Genomic DNA, 17,681 nt, shown 5'->3' on the forward strand with positions numbered 1-17,681 from the left:
CAGAAAAAAATAAATTTATTTACAAGTAATGAATTAAAGTATTAAATTAGTAACGCTTGCAGAACACATTTGAATTTGGGAAAAAATTAAGTAACCTACACGAGATGAAGAAAAAAGGCAACAGTATCGCTCTGCACAGTAACAGGGCCGCCTCCCCCATTTAAAACTGTATCCTCAAAAAATAAATACATCACTGCAGTAATAATATCCCTTTATTAGCCCTTATGGTAATAATATCCCACATCCCAGCCCCCGTGTGTCTCATTCCTGGCTCCAGCCATATGTTCTCCCATCCTGGCCCCATATGTTTTCCCATCCTGCCCTCATGAGTATCCAATCTGCCCCATGTGATGTCCCATCCTTCCCCATATGATCTCCCCATCTATCCCATGATCCTGCCCCTTCCGTCTCTATCCTGCCCCATGAACCTGCACCATGTGTCCTCATCCTGCCCCATCAGTCTCCATCCTGCCCCATCTGTCTCCATCCTGCCCCATGATCGTGCACCATCTTTCTCCATCCTGCCACATATTCCTGCCCCATGTCTCCATTCTGCTCCTGTGTCTCTCATCCTTCCCCTTGTGTCCCATCCTACCCCTTGTCTCAATTCTGCCCCATCAGTCACCATCCTGCCCCATCTGTCTCCATCCTGCCCCATGATCCTGCACCATCTTTCTCTATCCTGCCCCATGTCTCCATTCTGCCCGTGTCTCCCATCCTGCCCCTTGTGTCCCATCCTGCCCCTTGTCTCCCATCCTGCCCCTTGTCTCCCATCCTGCCCCTTGTCTCTCATCCTGCCCCTTGTCTCTCATCCTGCCCCTTGTCTCTCATCCTGCCTCTGTGTCTCCATTCTGCCTCCATGTCTCCATTCTGCCCCATGTCTCAAATCCTGCCCCATGTCTCCATCCCCTGTGTCTCCCATCCTGCTCCAGCATCTCCATTCTGCCCTGGGCAGGATGAAGATTCATGGTCCATCATATGGGACGACGATCAGATAAGTAAGGAGATGTAGCCCTGTCCAAGGAAACTAGGGGCTACGAGTGACCCAGGCTTCTCCAGGGGACCTCATACCCTAGCGAACAATGAACTTTGGCTACAGCCCCCAACAACAGCCACCTTAGCTCTGACAAGCCTCCTCATTTATATATAACAAGAAACAAGATATAGCAAGAAAACATAAAATACATGTAAAACATCACTGCACAAGCAGAAGCCAGTGCCTGGTCTGCAGAATACAGCTATCAGTCATTACTTCTGCCCTGTACGTAAACTGTGAGACATATCAGAGAGTGTCTCCCGGGCAGAACAGGGTTAATAATGTGATGTCATGAGGAATAATTGCATGTTAAATCATTTATACTGGATTGCTAGCCTGGGCGATGTACATGCCGGCTATAATGGAAGGTCCATGGGGCAGCTCTCTTGGCCATACATGTGATCAGTTATCTGCACAGTACCACCAGGGGGCACAAGCCTGGACATCCTACATCTGAGGATGATATACCACTACTGGCATGCTGGTACTTCTAGTGATCCAGAATATGATAGCCACAGCCCCCTAATCAATTAGTCATACCATGATCCATAGATGTGTGCCATTCACAGCTGGGAGATGGCACAGCACCATAGTGAATGAGATCATGAGCTCCTGATTTCACATGGCAGAGTAGTCCTGAATGCCATGTGGCATATGTAGATGTGCCCCTGCTTTGGCTCTTGTGGCAGTGTAAGGTGACACTATGGCACTGTGCCCCTAGTGATACATGAATATGCTTGCACAGTAGTAGAACACCAGATCGCTCACATGGCACAGGCAGTATGAAGGTGCCACATCAGCTGGTACACAAAGCAAATCAGTAACGTGAGCCACTGCCTCATACCTTGACTAGCAGGATGGCATTTTGGTTGGCAGCAGCTAGGTCCTTCAGGTTGTAGGTTAGTCCCACTGGTGGCAGCACATCCTCAGCTGTGGTTGTTGCTGCCAGCACAGTGGTGCCCGCCAGAAGTGGGACTATTTCTGGGTCTCTGCTGGATCTCATCCAGAAGCCGGACTAGCAGGATATTGGCCGGTAAATCATCCACCCTGCACTCCACCAGGATGCGGCACTCCGGGCAGCAGAGCTAATTCCTGGAGCTGACAATGCTCTGCAGGCAGCGGCAGAAAGTGTGCTGGCACAGCAGTACCCAGGCATTGGTATCCAGCCGTTCCAGGCACACAGAGCAGTCCAGCAGATCCAGCAGCGAGGACTTGTTCATGTCTACCTCATCTCCTGCCTCCCCATCTCCTCTTCCCCCTTGGATGGCTTCTGTGGTCCCTTAGTGGTGCACAGTCAGGATGCCCTGAAGAGCATCTAGAACAGCCGGAGGGGACACAAGCAAGGCAGGGAAATGTACAACTCCAGAGCGAGCACCGCACAAGTGTCAGTCTCTAGTGCGGGAAAAGTAAGATCCCGGCTGGAACAGAGGGACAGAGTCTCAAAATCGGGACTGTCCCGCTGGATCTGGGATGGTTGGGAGGTATGATGGTAGGGAAAACTCATGGAATATAGAACATGAATCCAAGGCACTTCAAATTCTAATGAAAATGATCAAGGATAATTTTTTATGATGTATTCATAAGTGTTTCAATTATAAGATATTCAGATGGACTAATGTTTCTGTTACGCATCTGTTCTGGTTCAATGGCTTTACTTCCCTATTCCCGGTCCACTAAACTCTGTTGTGCTCCACTTAAGGCTTTGCAGATGGCCCAGTGAGATCCCATGTGATCATCTGTTTAGGACTAAATAAGGCTCACCAAGACACACACTTATTAGGACTTTTAGTTTGTCTTTGCACAGTTCCTTTCTATATACAGTTAGGTTCATATATATTTGGACAGACACAACATTTTTCTAATTTTGGTTCTAGACATTACCACAATGAATTTTAAACAAAACAATTCAGATGCAGTTGAAGTTAAGACTTTCAGCTTTCATTTGAGGGTATCCACATTAAAATTGGATGAAGGGTTTAGGAGTTTCAGCTCCTTAACATGTGCCACCCTGTTTTTTAAGGGACCAAAAGTAATTGGACAGATATTAAATAATTGTAAATAAAATGTTCATTTCTATTACTTGGTTGAAAACCCTTTGTTAGCAATGATTGCCTGAAGTCTTGAACTCATGGACATCACCAGACGCTGTGTTTCCTCCTTTTTGATGCTCTGCCAGGCCTTCACTGTGGTGGTTTTCAGTTGCTGTTTGTTTGTGGGCCTTTCTGTCTGAAGTTTAGTCTTTGACAAGTGAAATGCATGCTCAATTGGGTTGAGATCAGGTGACTGACTTGGCCATTCAAGAATATTCCACTTCTTTGCTTTAATAAACTTCTGCTTTGCTTTGGCTTCATGTTTTGGGTCACTGTCCATCTGTAGTATGAAACGACGACCAATCAGTTTGGCTGCATTTGGCTGGATCTGAGCACACAGTATGGCTCTGAATACCTCAGAATTCATTCGGCTGCTTCTGTCCTGTGTCACATCATCAATAAACACTAGTGACCCAGTGCCACTAGCAGCCTTGCATGCCCAAGCCATCACATTGCCTCCGCCGTGTTTTACAGATGATGTGGTATGCTTTGGATCATGAGCTGTACCACGCCTTCACCATACTTTTCTCTTTCCATCATTCTGGTAGAGGTTGATCTTGGTTTCATCTGTCCAAAGAATGTCCTTCCAGAACTGTGCTGGCTTTTTTAGATGTTTTTTAGCAAAGTCCAGTCTAGCCTTTTTATTCTTGATGCTTACGAGTGGCTTGCACCATGCAGTGAACCCTCTGTATTTACTTTCATGCAGTCTTCTCTTTATGGTAGATTTGGATATTGATAAGCCTACCTCCTGGAGAGTGTTGTTCACTTGGTTGGCTGTTGTGAAGGGGTTTCTCTTTACCATGGAGATTATTCTGCGATCATCCACCACTGTTGTCTTCCGTGGGCGCCCAGGTCTTTTTGCATTGATGAGTTCACCAGTGCTTTCTTTCTTTCTCAGGATGTACCAAACTGTAGATTTTGCCACTCCTAATATTGTAGCAATTTCTTGGATGGGTTTTTTCTGTTTTTGCAGCTTAAGGATGGCTTGTTTCACCTGCATGGAGAGCTCCTTAGACCGCCATGTTTCCTTCACAGCAAAACCTTGCAAATGCAAGCACACCTCAAATCAACTCCAGGCCTTTTATCTGCTTAATTGAGAATGACATAACGAAGGGATTGCCCACACCTGTCCATGAAATAGCCTTGGAGTCAATTGTCCAATTACTTTTGGTCCCTTTAAAAACAGGGTGGCACATGTTAAGGAGGTGAAACTCCTAAACCCTTCATCCAATTTTAATGTGGATACCCTCAAATTAAAGCTGAAAGTCTGAACAACTGCATCTGAATTGTTTTGTTTAAAATTCATTGTGGTAATGTCTAGAACAAAAATTAGAAAAATGTCTCTGTCCAAATATATATGGACCTAACTCTATTATATAAAGCTCAAGTGTGTGTATGTGTGTATGTATGTCCGGGATTGGCATCCGGACCGTCGCAGCTACAGCCACAAAATTTGGCACAGTCACACGTCTGGATCCCAAGAGCGTCCTAGGCTATGCTGTGAGGCGAAATTTTAACCCCGCGCTTTCCAATTCACCAAACAATTTTGCCCCTATCTACATAATGGGGAAAAAGTGTGTGTATCAAGCCCCGCCCCTCATCATGATGTCATAATGGTTGCCATGGCGACGCTGATGTCATCATAGGTTGCAAGCCCCGCCGCTCATTATGTCATAATGGATGACTATGGGATGGAGGATGTGTGATGGGTATATGGGCACTCGACTATGGGATGGAAGATATGTATGACAGGTATATGGGCACGGGACTATGGGATGGTGGATATGTATGATGGGTATATGGGCACGGGACTATGGGATGGAGGATATGTATGATGGGTATATGGGCATGGGACTGAGATGAATGTGTGATGGGTATATGGGCATGGGACTATGGGATGGAGGATGTGTGATGGGTATATGGGCACTCGACTATGGGATGGAGGATATGTATGATGGGTATATGGGCACAGGCCTATGGGATCGTGGATATGTATGATGGGTATATGGGCACGGGACTATGGGATGGAGGATAATTATAATTTTCTATAACTAACCACAGCACAGTTAGTTACTATGCCCGGGCAGCGCCGGGCTCTTCAGCTAGTAGAGAATAAAAAAGGAAAACAGCACAAAAATAATGAAAAAAGTGAACTTGAGGCTTGAGAAAGGATGCTACATCCAAAACATCGCCACTCCATTGGGCAATAAAGTCCACTGTTTTGTGCTGTTTTCCTTTTTTATTCTATTGTTGGAAATCATTGGATTATCGGTTGGGAAAACTCTGCACATCATTTGAGGTAATACTTTGGTAACTGATCCAATTTTTTTCTTATGTGTGTGTGTGTATATGTATATATATATATATATATATATATATTATGCAGTGGGTACGGAAAGTACTCAGGCCCCTTTAAATTTTTCACTTTTTGTTTCATTGCAGCCTTTTGGTAAATTCAAAAAAGTTCATTTTTTTCTCAATAACGTACACTGCGCCCCATCTTGACTGAAAAAAAAAACAAATGTAGAAATTTTTGCAAATTCATTAAAAAAGAAAAACTGAAATATCACATGGTCATAAGTATTCAGAACCTTTGCTCAGTATTGAGTAGAAACACCCTTTTGAGCTAGTACAGCCATGAGTCTTCTTGGGAATGATGCAACAAATTTTTCACACCTGGATTTGGGGATCCTCTGCCATTCTTCCTTGCAGATCCTCTCCAGTTCCATCAGGTTGGATGGTGAACGTTGGTGGACAGCCATTTTCAGGTCTCTCCAGAGATGCTCAATTGGCTTTAGGTCAGGGCTCTGGCTGGGCCAGTCAAGAATGGTCACAGAGTTGTTCTGAAGCCACTCCTTTGTTATTTTAGCTGTGTGCTTAGGGTCATCGTCTTGTTGGAAGGTGAACCTTCGGCCAAATCTGTGGTCCAGAGCACTCTGGAAGAGATTTTCATGCAGGATCATAGAATCATAGAATCGCAGAGTTGGAAGGGACCTCCTGGGCCATCTGGTCCAACCCCCTGCTCAAAGCAGGATTCGCTAAATCATCCCAGACAGATATCTGTCCAGCCTCTGTTTTAAGACTTCTATTGGAGGAGAACTCGCCACCTCTCGTGGCAGCCTGTTCCACTCATTGATCACTCTAATTGTCAAAAAAAAATTTCTGATATCTAATCTGTGTCTCCTCCCATTCAGTTTCATCCCATTGCTTCTAGTCTTCCTTGTGCAAACGAGAATAAAGATGATCCTTCTGCAATGTGACAGCCCTTGAGATATTTGTAGACAGTTATTAAGTCTCCTCTCAGTCTTCTCTTTTGCAGGCTAAACATTCCCAAATCCTGCAACCTTTCCTCATAAGACAGGGTTTGCAGACCGGTCACCATTCTGGTCGCTCTTTTCTGAACTTGCTCCAGTTTGTTGATGTCTTTTTTAACATGTGGCGCCCAGCCCAAAACTGGACACAGTATTCCAGATGAGGTCTGACCAAAGAGGAGTAGAGGGCAATATTGACTTCACGTGCTCTAGACTGAATGCTTCTGTTAATACATCCTAGAATTGCATTTGCCTTTCTTGCTGCAGAATCACACTGTTGACTCATATTCAGTCTGTGATCTATTAGTATACTCAAGTCTTTTTCACATGTGCTGTTGCTTAGCCCTATTCCTCCCATTCTGTATATGCTTTTTTCATTTTTATTGCCCAGATGTAGTACTTTGCATTTTTCCCTGTTAAAAACCATTCTGTTAGTTGCTGCCCACTGCTCCAGATTATTTATATCTTTTTGAATCTTCTCTCTCTCTTCTCTAGTATTAGCTATCCCTCCTAGCTTTGTGTCATCGGCAAATTTAATCAGTTTACCATCAATTCCTTCATCTAAATCGTTGATAAAGATGTTGAACAATACAGGGCCCAGGACAGAGCCCTGTAGTACCCCACTTGAGACATTCTTCCAACTGGATGTGCAGCCATTTACGACCACTCTTTGGGTCAGATCACTAAGCCAGTTATGAATCCACCTAACAGTTGCCTTTTCCATTCCATACTTAGTCATTTTTTCAATAAGGATTGTGTGAGATACTTTGTCAAATCCTTTGCTGAAGTCAAGATATACTATATCTAAAGCATTTCCCTGATCCACCCAATCAGTGATTCTGTCATAGAAGGAAATTAAGTTAGTCTGACATGACTTATTAGTTACAAACCCATGCTGACTCTGTTTAATCACTTCATTCTTATCCAGGTACTGACATACATGTTTAATAATTTGGTCAAAGATCTTTCCTGGCATAGAAGTCAGACTCACCGGCCTATAGTTGCCTGGGTCCACCTTCTTCCCCTTTTTGAAGATAGGAACAACATTTGCTCTTCTCCAGTCTTCTGGGACTTCTGTTCTCCATGAATTTTCAAAGATTATGGAGAGCGGTTCAAAAATTTCTTCTGCTATCTCCTTCATTACTCTGGGGTGTAATTCATCTGGACCTGGAGACTTGAATTCATTTAGGTTAGCTAAGTGTTTCCTCACTATATTTCTGTTTATAGTTATCCTGGATTCTTCTATTCCCTTAATAGGACAGTGAAGAATAGTTGATGCTACATTTCCTTTCTGAGAGAAAACATGCAAAATAGGAATTTAAAAGTTCGGCCTTCTCAACATCCTGTCTTACCATTTCATCATTTTCATCCTGTAGAAATCCTGTAGAATCTTTGACTTTTCTTTTAGTTTTGACATATCCCCAAAATCCTTTGTTATTGCTTTTGACATCTCTTGCAAGCCTCAATTCATTGACAGCTTTAGATAATCTGATTCGTGCCCTGCAGGTTCTGCAGACAGCATTATATTCTTCTTTAGATATGCCTCCCTCTTTCCATTTTATAAACATTTCTTTCTTCCTTTTTAGCATGTGCTTAAGTTCTGTGTTCATCCATCCTGGTTTCCTTAAATGCTTCCTATTCTTCCCTCTTTTCAGAATTGTTAACGATTGTGCTTTGAGAATTTCATTTTTCAAGATTTCCCATCCTTCCTGGACATTTTTGTCCTTAAGGATATCCAGCCACTGGATCCCTCCAATTCTCTTTCTGAATCCCTTAAAATCTGCCTTTCTGAAATCTAACCTTGACGTCTGAGTCTTCACAGGTCTTCCTCCTCTAGTTATCCAAAATTCTAAAATAGCATGGTCACTACCTCCTAGGGTCCCAGCGACTTTTACCTCCTCAACCATTTCCTCCCTGTTTATAAGGATTAGATCCAAGGTAGCAGTTCTCCTTGTTTTCTCCCCTACCTTTTGGATGATAAAGTTGTCAGCAAGAGAGGATAAGAATTTCCTTGACCTGTTAGTTTTGCCTGAGAGATTCCCAACAAATGTCAGGATAGTTGAAATCTCCCATGACAATTATGTCATATTTTTTGGAGAACTTGGCCATTTGATGCATAAAGAGTTCATAAAGAGGATATCTCTGTACTTGTCTGCATTCATGTTTCCTTCAATTGCAACCAGTCCTCCTGTCCCTGCAGCTGAAAAACACCCCCATAGCATGATGCTGCCAACACCATGTTTCACTGTTGGGATTGTATTGTGCAGGTGATAAGCAGTGCCTGGTTTTCTCCACATATATTACTTAGAATTATCACCAAAAAGGTCTATCTTCGTCTCATCAGACCAGAGAATCTTATTTCTCATAGTCTGGGAGTCCTTCCTGTGTTTTTTTTTTTTTTTAGCAAACTCTATGCGGACTTTCATATGTTTTGCACTGAAGAGAGGCTTCCGTCGGGCCACTCTCCCATAAAGGCCTGACTGGGGGAGGGCTGCAGTGATAGTTGACTTTGTGGAATTTTCTCCAATCTCCCTACTGCATCTCTGGAACTTAGTCACAGTGATCTTGTGGTTCTTTACCTCTCTTACCAAGGCTCTTCTCCCACGATTGCTCAGTTTAGCTGAACAGGATGACTTCTGGTGGTCCCAAATGTCTTCCATTTAAGGATTATGGAGGCCACTGTGCTATTAGGAACCTTTAGTACTGCAGAAATTCTTTTGTAACCTTGGCTAGATCTGTGCCTTGCCACAATTCTGTCTCTGATCTCCTTGGCTAGTTCCTTTGACTTCATGATTCTCATGTGGTCTGACATGCACTGTGAGCTGTGAGGTCTTATACAGACAGGTGTGTGCCTTTCAAAATCAAGTCCTATCAGTTTAATTAAACCCAGCTGGGCTCCAATTAAGGAGTAGAACCATCTCAAGGAGGATCACAAGGAAATGGACAGCATGTGACTTAAATATGAGTGTCTGAGCAAAGGGTCTGTGAATACTTCTGATCATGTGATATTTTGCTTTTTCTATTTTATTAAATTTGCAAAAATGTATATATTTCTGTTTTTTTTCAGTCAAGATGTGGTGCAGAGTGTATATTAATGAGAAAAAAACTAACTTTTTTGAATTTACCAAATGGCTGCAATGAAACAAAGTGAAAATTTTAAAGGGTTCTGAATACTTTCCGTACCAACTGTATGATGTACACAGTCATAAACAGCACTTTATCCCATAAATCATGTGTATGCCTAAATATCATGTTCTCTATTATATACCCTGATGTAAAGAAACCTTATGGCTGGGTCCAAGTGATATGAAAGATTGAATAATTATTTCTACTTGGTCAAAGAATCTGTAAAATTGATAAGGAAAGCTATTAGAGTGAGAGGTCAAGTTCCCAATGGAGGCCAATTGGGAAAAGTCTGAAGCCGTTGTGACCTGTATGTAGATGTACAATACAATTACCTATTAAAACATTTGAGCATTGCCCACAGTTTATGCATGGAAAAGTACCAATTCGTACAGATGAAATGATCTGTTTGGTGTAATTGTGGCCTTCGTGAACCTATAGCTGATCAGACTAATGTGTCTGGAGATTTTTACAACTCTTGTCACATGTTAGAATATGCTTTAAAATCAGGTATTCATGGATAAGATGTAGAAAGTATGGACCAATATTTACCCAATATAACGGGTGGGCAATTAATTTTCTCGAGGGACCACATGAGCGACCATGACTATTTTGGAGGGCCGAAACAATAGCTTGAAATTAATTCTCAAAGTTAATTTATTAATATTAATTATATCACTTAATATTGAGCAGAATTAAGTATGCTGACACCCCCTATATATCTTTGAACCCAAGTACAGCCCCTTCTGTATATCATATGAACCCCCACAGCCTCTTATATACAGCAAGAGCCCCACACAGCCTTCCCATATACGGCATGAGCCTCACACAGCCTCCCATATACAGCATGAGCCCCACACAGCCTCCCCATATACGGCATGAGACTCACAGCCTCACCATATACAGTATGAGCCTCATACAGCCTCCCCATATACGGCATGAGCCTCACACAGCCTCCCCATATACGGCATGAGCCTCACACAGCCTCCCCATATACGGCATGAGCCCCACACAGCCTCCCTTATACGGCATGAGCCCCACACAGCCTCCCCATACGAGGCATGAGCCTCACACAGCCTCCCCATATACGGTATGAGCATCACGCAGCCTCCCCATATATGGTGATGTATGTCACCCCCATAGAATCCCCATGTTCATACACATGTAAAAAAAAAAAACACCACATACTCACCTCTATCCCATTCTCTGGTGCTCTGATCCTCTCTCTGCATCCAGTGTGCTGACTCTCCGGCACTACACAGCTGACACGACGAAATGACATCATCACGTCAGTTACTTCACACGCTGATCGGTGGAGGAAGTGGCCGGAGGCCCCTCCTCCACCAATGCTGACTGCACTTTGGGAGACAACGGAGAGAGCCAGCGGGTGGGCATGGTGCGCACCGCTGACCTCTGGTTTCCAGCCCCACGGCTGTCTCAGTCCGTGGGCCAGACTGAGACAGCGAGAGGGCCAGATGTGGCCTGAGGGCCGCACATTACCCAAGTCTGCAATAGATGATGTATCCTCACCATGAGTGGATGATATGTATTAACAAAAGGTATATGTGGTTCCTGACTTCTCAGTGGAAAATTCATACTATACTGCCCCGATTATGTACACTCCAGTAGGTAGCAAGAAAAACCTTTGCCCCGAAACATGTACGACAGCAAAAAATACAAAGAACTAAAATAATAAAAATAATTGGGTAAGGACAATAATCATTGTATCATTTCTGAAGAGGAGGAAGTCTTCAAATATAATACATTGAGCTGAATCTATCTAGCTCTGCTTAAATGGACTAACATGCTTGAATTGAGTCAATTTTAGACCATATACTCACTGTTAAACCGGCCTTTATTTTCCCTTTGGCATTGCATATACCTGTTACTATACCTTAGGTTAGACCTGACCCACCACTTCCTTTCTCTATACCTAATTTATCTTCTTTTTTGAATCCTCAAACATGCATCATTAATTGTGTGGTTCATATTTTTTTTTAAATGTGTTTAATAAAATATTGACTTTTAAACTCTTGTGAGTGGTTTAATGAATACTTTGTATTCATGTGTAGGTCGCTATCAATATAATGTACAGAAATTATGGCAGGTGGAAATAATTAATGACTATATATGTGGTTTTCCTCAAATGCAGCCATAAAACAATTAACAGTTCGAGTGGGGGCCATGTTGGACCCCATGGCAGTGACTTTCTTTTGGAGAAAGAAATCATCTTTAAAAATGAAGAAATTTTCATACAGTATGAAAGAAACCTGTGTCATGGAAAATAATTGTAAGTGTATTGAAATTGCAAAACAGAATGCAATTCCACTGTTTTTTTTTTTTTCTTCACTATATGGTAAAACTGACCTCGCAATATGATTCTCCAGGTCATTACGAGTATTCAGATAAAAAAAAACCAAAAACTATACTCATTTGTTAAGAGGTGAAAAAAATTGAAAATTTGTAAAAAAAAAATAAAAAATTAGCTTTTAACCCCATTTTTCGAGACTCATAGAGGTTTAATTTTTCGAGATCTGGGATTGGGTGAGGGCTTATATTTTGCTCCCTGAACGGACATTTTTACCATTTTGGAGTAGATACATTGCTTTGATCATCTCTTATTGCAATGTTGCAGAGGCCAAAAAAATGTAAGTCACAAATCAAAAAATAGGGAAAAAGGGGAAAGGATAATTGCTCACCAGACTATGCTTGGAGACCGGCCGTGCCTGGAATTCAGTGGCTGACTAACACATATGAATAAACTTGAAGACAAAGGATTTTTCCAGCACTGGAGATTTTTCCATAAAAAACATCATCTTTTTTCAGAAAATCTTCATGGTTAAAAAACAATACATTTTTCCATGTCCTTTATGGATATTTCCATGGCCTGTAACTTTGCAGTTTCCTCCTCTATAATGAGGGACATCAATTTCAAGGAGCAGTTACTCAATGCATTATTCCATTTCTGTAAAAATTTGTCACTATAAATTAAGGCCGGCAATTTCCGCAGTCTGAGACCTTGTGGGATAATTTTGTGACTTGCGTATTTTTCAAGAGTCACTGAATCCCACCTGGTTTTTAGGTGGCTGATCATCTGCTTTTCCAATTCCACAAATAAAACATTCATCTCATTGTGATCTTTGCCACCATCCTTGGAAACAACATCAAATACGGTAATTCAGCAGTTTTTTGTTTCCTCAGTTCACAAGTTGCAAATTTATCTTTGGCTCCGGTCTCCATTACAACAATTATAATTCAGCCTCATTGTTAAACTGCTGCGTAGGCATTTACCAATGTTACACCAGGACCCTATTTTATCTGAAATTCTGTTAAGGAGATACAGATGTGTCCCTAAAAAAAGCTAAAAGTCTTGGACATTTTTTATCCCCTTCATTGTATAGGTCAAATTTACAAAAGCTTACTTGGCTTACTTATATTGGATGTTACAGATGTGGGGAAAGAACATGTGGACTATGCCAATATATAGATAGAACAGACAAGTATGTTAATAATGTCACTCACAGGGAATATAAAATAAAAACATACATCAATTGTAATACCACACACCTTGTCTATATGGCAACGTGTGTGGTATGTGATAAATATTACATAGGCTGCACTACCCGGAGTTTATAGAAAAGGTTGAGTGAGCATATCACCGCTGCAAATCCGGGATCTGCAGCAAGTCGGAAAAATGGCTCAGGTTTATCAAAACATTTTTTGGACATACGTGGTGGGAATATACAGGGTTTAAGGGTTAAGGGAATTGAAAGTGTGAATAGACCAATTAGGGGAGGTGACTGGGAGCGCGCGCTTCAGTGTCGTGAAGCCTTTTGGATAATGGCAATGAATGCGCGTTACCCAGAAGGTCTTAACTATAAAAATGACCTTTTGTATTTTTATTAAATTATCCCCAACACCCCCCCTCTTTTGACATAAATGCCTGCAACAATATTGAGTAGCAGCTTTTTTATTTAGTTTTTTTATGCATTTTATATAGAAAAACAGAAGAAAATTATTGGGGTTGAATATTTATGCTGCTTATTTGCAGGGATTGACTAATTATATTGTCCTTACTTAATATGCATATGAAAATGGGTATGCATATATATTCAATGTGGCATTTAGGTGTCAGCATGCGTTTTTTTTTCTTGTATGTTTTGTTTTTTGTTATTATTTTCCTAACCTTTTGCAAAATGCCTTTCTTGTATTTTTGTCAGAGATATCTGTATCAATTTAGGAAATTTTGGCATATTGTATTTATAAAAAGAAGGGTTTGGAAATTAAAAGAATTTAAGGTTTATGCAGATTTCTATTCAATTTTCTCAGCTCACAATGACTGATATATATTGATATCTTTATTTGTTTAATATGCACATGAAATTAGCATGCACATATGCAATTTGTGAGGTATTATAACAGTGACATGCGTTTTTTTTCTGTGACCACAATCCATGAAGATAGCATTGGTTGTTAAATAGTTAATTGGAAGAGGTCTCCTTGATTAATTGCACGTGCTTTTGTAATGGTTGAGAACATATATACAGGACATATATACAGGAATTTGTTGATTTTGTTAGTATGCCTTAGAGCAGGGGTCCCTAACCTGTAGCTCGGGAGCCACATGTGGCTCGCGGGCCCATGAATTGTGGCTTGCAATTGTCTGCCAGCTTGGTGCATTAGGTCCAGGTCTAGCAAACAGGTATGAAGAGCACATCTCAAAATGGTGAATTTTGTGAGTAGCACTGCACAGAAGAGCCGTTCAGGATGCACATATAATGGTCCTAGGGGTTTAGAGATGTTTTAGGTATGGTACGCTGGAGGATGGTACTACCTGTTAGAGGTGCTCAAAGCTGGATGTGACAGTGTTGGGAGTCCTTGATGGGAAAATACTGATTGGGGGTATTGTGGGAACCCGTGGATCTCAGTGTACTGCTTTGGAGTGATTTCTGTGGAAAAGCTTTGGTTATCATTATACCTGTAATGGGGGCTTTGTTTGACACTACTTTGGAAGGGGTGGGAGCCGGATGTGGCTTGCGACCCTCTCCCGGTGCTAAATGTGGCTCTCGACCCTCTAAGCTGAACGTGGCTCTCAAGGTCAGAAAGGCTGAGGACCACTGCCTTAGAGGAAGGACCGTTCCAGGTCCAAAATGCGTCAGTCATTGGGGGTTCACCTCTCATGTATTGTTTTTTAACCATGAAGATTTTCTAAATGAAGATGATGTTTTTTATGGAAAAATCTCCAGTGCTGGAAAAATCCTTTGTCTTCAAAAAATGTAATTCTAGGGTTTTGATTTTTCCTCCTCTTACGCTGCTTACCTATCGGATTTATTTTATATTTTGATTGGACTTTTACAAAAGTAGCGATACCAAATAATGTATGTGTATTTTGCCCCATTAAAAGGGGTGATTTTTAGCTTGTTTTTTTTATCAGATTTTTAAAAACTACTGCGCATGCCCGAGATTCCTGCCCCGCAGTGTGAATAAACCATAAGCGACTGCGGGGCTGGATCTCTTTCCGCCCCTGGGAGTCTACCAGGAGTAACATTGGCCAGGAGTCAACATTCACAGGAGGATTTTAATGACAGGCACGGGTGTTGTGAGTTCATTTTCCCCTCCGTCACTGAGGCCTGGTGAACTCCCTGATCTGGTGAGGGAAGGTAGTGAGCCTGATTGTCAGGCACCTGGGACTGGTGAAGACGATTGGCTGAGTGGAGTCACTGACTGGATTTAAGGCAGCCTACGCCCTTTCTGCCCTGCGGGTGATTTCTCTGTGGACTCTTGGACACCAGTCTGATTCCTGCTCTCCTAAAGCTAAGTTTTCTGTTTTGCCTTTCTGCATCTAAGATTTGTTTTTCTTGCTTTTTGGATTCTGCCACTCCCTGCTGGAGTGTGCAGTGTTCCGTGAGCTCTGTCTTCTGAATGTACCTGAGTGCTGATTTAGTTTTTGAAGCTTAGTTGCTTCAGGGCCATTTTTATATCAGCTTGTTGGCTTTTGTCTCTGATAGGGTTTTGGCAGATTGCAGACAGCAGCCTTCCTATCCGTTCCTATCTAGGTAGTTTTTGGGCCCCATCTTTACTCAGCCTGTCTTTCTGTCTGTGTAAGTGTTTTCATCTTGCTTCACCGTCATTATATGTGGGGGGCTGCCTATTTCTTTGGGGTCTGCTCTGGGGCAGTTAGATTTCCCCTTTCCTTCTTTAGGCCTATGTATCTCTCCGGCTGTGATCGAGGGGTCTAGGTCATCGTAGGAACCCCCCACGGCTACTGCTAGTTGTGTTGATAGGTTCAGGGGTCTGCAATCTGATAGTTGCCAACTTCTCTGGTTTTCAGGACTTAGCTAGCATTTCTGTTTTTGCCTCCTACGGTGACTCAATCATAACACATGGGTGTCTCCAGCAGACCTTCAGCTGTCATAACAATCCATTGCCCCCCCACCAGTTATGCGACAGGTACACCGATGCGAGGGATGAATGACGCGCTTATGGCCAGTGAGTTAACAGCCGTGGGCAGAGCTTCGATCCATCCATGACTGTTAAATGCATATGATGACTGATTACATCAGCCGTTGTGCCAGGAAAGATGTGGGCACATCACGTGAGTCTACATCAAAGTCAAGGACACAACATATGATGTAAACGTATGTCAAAGGTCATGAAGGGGTTAATAAGGGAAATCGGGCAATAATTGCAAAAGGCCAAGGTAACTCCTTTAAGTCAGCCATTTCATTGACATGCACAGCCAGATCCCTGATGGTAGGGTTGGACTGGATGAAAAGCCAGCTAAGCAAAAAAACAGCAAGTGAAAATATCTCAGCCTCTATTCCTATGAAGCAGAGGGCAGCAGATTTCCTCCTGGCTGATGCTTCAGTAGACTCAGTGTGGTTGGCAGCTCTATGAAATACGATTATCTAAAGCTTTATGGTCACATTTAGTTAAAGTCTACACTTTGTTCCATTCCCTGTCATGGAGAACACCCGTTTGTCCAAGTATTGGATGACATCTTTGAAAGGACATTTCTAATTTAACATTTCCATTATATAAGAGATTCTTTTGGAGGAGGAGATACAGGCAGAAAAGACCTCTAAGAGACCAAGACAAGTGGGGAAGGAGAAAAAGAAAGGCAGAGACTTCATGTTTGGGGGACTCTCCTCAGTCCAAGGTCGTAAAGGGTTAATTTATTAGAGAAATAACTAGCAGCAAAATGAAAACTTAAAAAGCAGATCAGGCAGTATTTCAAGAACTCAGGCAGGCAGAAGTGAACATGATAGATGATCCTACACCTGAGGCTCAAAGTCGGCTTAAAACAGCCCAGTCTATTGTGAATTCGCTTTCTGGCCTAACTCTGGTTACTACTGAAGGTAGTGAAGCAGGTCAAATTGACAGAGGTTGCGAGTTCTCTTTCTGGGCTCTCTCTGGTGGTTACTGGAGGTAATGGAGCTGATCTGAATAACAGAGGCTTGCCACCTAATAATGAAGATGACGATTGGAGATCTGGGGTTTCAGACTGGGATTTAAGACAGCCAACTCCCTCTATCCCTGCTGGTGATTTTCTTCATGCTTCCTGAGGTCTTAGCTGAACATGCAGGGACTGAGCTGGAAACTAAGTGTTCATTTGCTATTCTGTTTACATTTGATCTGGTTTTGTCTATTTCAGTTTTGTGTGGGTCAGCCAGCTCCAGCTGGGACTGTCCTGAGTCACCATCCATATGCTACTGCTTGTGCCGGTTTGTTTTTGTCCCTTATTAGATTGGCCTCTTTTTGCTCTGCTTTCAGAATATACCAGAGTGCTGATATAGTGGGCGAAATCATGCAACTTCAGTATTTTTTGCATCAGACGTGTTGGACTTTTTTGCAGGGTTTTTTTGCGTGATTGCAGACAGGGTCTTTCCTTTCCTGTCCTGTCTAGTCAGTGTGGGCCCCATCGTTTGCTCAGTCTATTTTCCTACCTGTGTTTGTGTTTTCATCTTGTCTCACCGACAATATGTTTGGGGGCTATCTATTCCTTTGGGGTCTGCTCTGGGGCAGTTTAGATTTCCCCTTTCTTGCTTTAGGCTTAGTTTGCTCTCCGGCTGTGCCGAGGCGTCTAGGTTCATCGTAGGCACGTTCCACGGCTACTGCTAG

The sequence above is a fragment of the Dendrobates tinctorius genome, unplaced genomic scaffold (genome assembly GCF_039654945.1).
Source record: "Dendrobates tinctorius isolate UK_male_01 unplaced genomic scaffold, ASM3965494v1 ptg000014l, whole genome shotgun sequence".
In the NCBI taxonomy this organism is placed as follows: Eukaryota; Metazoa; Chordata; class Amphibia; order Anura; family Dendrobatidae; genus Dendrobates; species Dendrobates tinctorius.